The sequence below is a fragment of the Schistocerca cancellata genome, unplaced genomic scaffold (assembly GCF_023864275.1).
Source record: "Schistocerca cancellata isolate TAMUIC-IGC-003103 unplaced genomic scaffold, iqSchCanc2.1 HiC_scaffold_799, whole genome shotgun sequence".
Classification (NCBI taxonomy): domain Eukaryota; kingdom Metazoa; phylum Arthropoda; class Insecta; order Orthoptera; family Acrididae; genus Schistocerca; species Schistocerca cancellata.
This window is the reverse complement of record NW_026046810.1, coordinates 4,263,595-4,267,566: the sequence shown is the minus strand read 5'-3', so window position 1 is coordinate 4,267,566 and position 3,972 is coordinate 4,263,595.

Below are 3,972 nucleotides of genomic sequence, written 5' to 3'. Positions count from 1 at the left end.
CATACGGCATTCAGGAAGCACAATCAGTTACATCATATCTGTCGGTCTTTCAAATAAAGAATACAAAAAATCAATCCTTTGTTCATTTATTTGTACATATCATTTCGTGCTGTGTATGACAACTCCGGTAACACCGTGACAACTGCAACGACGAGAGATACCTGTAAACTAATGTGAGGAAACCTTTCTTTTGACGATTCAGTCTGTAAAATACTTCACGATCAGTTTTTTGCAAAAGATGAGTAACAACTGAAAAACACTCCACTATTACTAAATACCACTTGTCTCTTTCAAGATTGTCTTCCTCATGGTGTACAACACATGCAAGAAACTTACAAGAACACAGCCGACATCTATCACGACCGCCTGCATTTCAAAACGTCAGCACTCAATCTCTTTGAAGACACGAATGGCGCAATATTGTTGGTTGTCTACCACATCATGCAGCTGCATTAACGTTCCTTGTTCGAACCAGTCCACTACATTACCCCATTACTGGAAACTCGTTGCTGGCCGCAAGCCTGGTGCTATGTTACACCAGCATATACTGCACCATACTCAAATTACTGGCACACAAGTCGTTCAGTCAGAATGTGTCTTCAGTTGCTTTCTCACGCCGAGTATTCTTATGTATCTCCAGTACGCAAATACTTGCCGTCTTTAATTGCAGCCTCACATTGGCAGCAAGAGTTACACCACGTACTGGACAACACTGCACACGGAACGAGTCACACATCAGGCAGATTCGTAGAGGTCACGCTATCACGAAAAGTAAAATAGATAAAATTCTCTACTTTCGCCCACGAATCGAGCAAGTGCTTCCAACTGTTGGTGAGATTCTAATGAGCGACTTGCTGTTACGTTAGTTCAAATGTAGATGTCACTGCCGATGTAAACAACGCAGTTTGCCATACTGTCGCCATCTGTATATGAGCGTGTCGTTATTTCATAACTTTCGTCACCTCAGTCTACGACGTTTAATAAAAATGACGGAACGAACAGTGGGGATGTCAAAAACGAAACGCACTACGACAACTAACTTTTAAAAGACGTTTCCTGTGACAACAGTGCTACACTGAAGCGAATCGCTTGTGGCTACACAGAGGGAAGAGATACATGTCCAGTGTGCACAGAAGAGGTTCTTATATAAAGTGTCAAGCGATGTGAAAGACCCATAAAATGTTGACGTCGAAAGTGAACTGGCTGGATTGAGCGTGGGAGGTTCCTTTCCCTGTCGACAGCAAAACCTTATTTTTCCACATTTTAAGTTTCAATGTGACGCTGCAGCTAAGGGAACAGTGCAGAATACAGCGGCGGCGGCGGCGAGCGAGAAGGCGTTCCCCGCGCATGCGCCGGCAGCGGATTCGGCGCGCGGCGTGACGGTGAGTGGCTGGGGTGAGGCTCGCGAGCCAGCCGTGGGGCCGCCAGAGAGACTCGCGCCCGCCAGCCTCCAGCACTCGGCTGCGAGGCGGACCTGCAGCTTCCCCTCAGCCAGCGTCGGCCGCCAGGGCCCACCTGTGGCGCAGCAGGCGGTCACGTGTGCAACCGCTACACGGCGAAACAATCTACTTAAACCCACACATTCACACGACGTTACAAACGGAAACATAAAACACACTAAATTTTCTGAATCTCGCCGTTCGAAAGAGAAACACCACACATGGCTTCACAATATTCGGGAAACCGACAGCCACGAAGCATCGCCGTTCACAAACTGCCGAATCACCCGGTGGCGCACGAGCTTCAGATTCGGACTCCACAGACTGAACGGAACATCCGTAAGCAAACACCATTACACAAGGCAGCTACACACAATAAAACATATAGCAGAGGAAAATAGTGGCAAGTCCCATATGGTCGAGAAATTAAACCAACAAATTAGTGGAGAGAAAAGCAACACTCAGACACACACACACACTCGCGCACAGGGAGGGACAGACAGAGAGACAGGGAGAGAGAGAGAACAATATTCAAATTCGTCGCCGAATACTCTCGACAAGAAATGATCGCCAATGGCGTTGGCAAACGCTACAATGTGTGTGTGTGTGTGTGTGTGTGTGTGTGTGTGTGCAGTGCCCTCAGAACGTAGAGGAAGAATGTCGCAACAAAACCTGACTAATAACAAATATGTAAGCAAAATATTTTGATACGCCAAAATCATGTCGTTTAATAATCAACAGCTTGCTGATAAATTTCATATTTACAGCGTTGACTTTGCAGATGACAAGCAATCATTGCAGGACAGCACACAGATAGTCCTGCAAAACTGTGTAATGTGAAAATTTCGGTAAGGAGAAAAACTAACAAAAACTTTCTTTAAGCCTCACTGTGTTGGATCAATTAAAACATAAAATACGTTCACTTTCTACAGCTTACAATAACCACATCTCACTCTGGATGGCACAGAGTTGCCGAAACATGTTTGGGTAACAACAAAAATTAGTGTTTCATCATAAAAGGGAACCCGATTTCAATAATATATGTATATATTCGCCGTTTACTGTAAAAGTTACTTTCGCAACTGCAATGTCGTCTTTTGGCTCTGAAAAAGATTTCATCTCGGCACATGTCAGACTTTAAACTCCTGCGACACACACACACACACACACACACACACACACACACACACACACGTCCCGATTTTTGTAACTTCATGTGGTGAACCGTTTCACCTATTTAAATGCTAACTTTTTACTGCACTCTTTAACAAATGTACTGTGATGGCGTCTTGGAATTTATTTCAAATGGGTCAACTACTCTCACCACCAAATTACACACACAGACCGCCTGCCTGCATCTAAACAGCTGTCCGTTCTGCTGCAGGAACTGCCCAAGTGGCCATATCAGCGAGAGACGTGCGGAGAACAATCACGAGGGATTGCGGTGCGTCGGCTCACTAACACCGTACAGGAAATAGTCAACTGTAGCAGTCTCGGGTGGCAAGTTACGGTGTGTTTATTGCTTTCTTCGGAGTCGTGGCTACATGCAGAAACATGTACGGAGATTTGGTACCAAATGCGGGTCTTGCGCGTAAAAAAAACGTTGGAAGAAAAGTAAGGAGTAAATATTTGTACAAAGAACGGGTGTTGAAAAATTACAGGGTGTATACGACACAGGACAACCGGATATCTTGGAAAAACCCGGGAATTTTTTCATTGTTTTAGTTTTCAGATAAATTTTTGTAATTTTGGTTGGTGGGAAATGATTCTCTGGCAAAGAATGCTACTGTATCCCGCTACTGGAGAATAAGACTGCAGCAATGAAACATAAACGGGAGGAAAAATAAATAAATCCTTAGTTGCAGAGGAAATGCGCCATTTACAACAAGAAAATACAGCTAAAAATATGTCAAAGGCCTTAGGGCAAAGACGACGTAATACTTCGTAACAATAAACTCCTTTGTGTGAGCGTGACGTCACAGCTGCTTACGTCAGGTGCATCTGGGCAGTCACCAGCGGGCTGTTGCGCATGCGCAGTTGACTCGCCTGCGAGCAGTACCTTCCCCCGACCCCCGCTGCTCGGGCTGCTCCGGCTAGTGGTGGGCAGGAAATCGCGTATCTGTTAGAAATCGTAGTGATTGAGAAGTCACAGATATCACAATGACAACTTCACAAAATCTAACTGCGATTTCAGTTATAGTTAGCAGTCGCAAGTAGCATTTCACATTCAACGCCGTGAGCCATCTGTTGGCCGAATTCCGTACTGCTTTCTGCGATTTCAGTGACAAATCGCGGCTAGAAGTCGCAAGTAGCAACTAAAAAGCGCAGTTAACAGTGCCATCTGTTGGCCAAAGTTCGTACTACGCTCATCTCTGCGACACACTATCGAGTCTAACTGCGATTTCCGTGACAGGACGCAACTAAGAGTCGCAAGTAGCAACTAAAAAGCGCAGTTAACATTCTTTTCCTAGTGCCATCTGTTGACCGACGTACGTACTTCGTTACGAGAGCCTTGTGCCTCACGAGATCGACG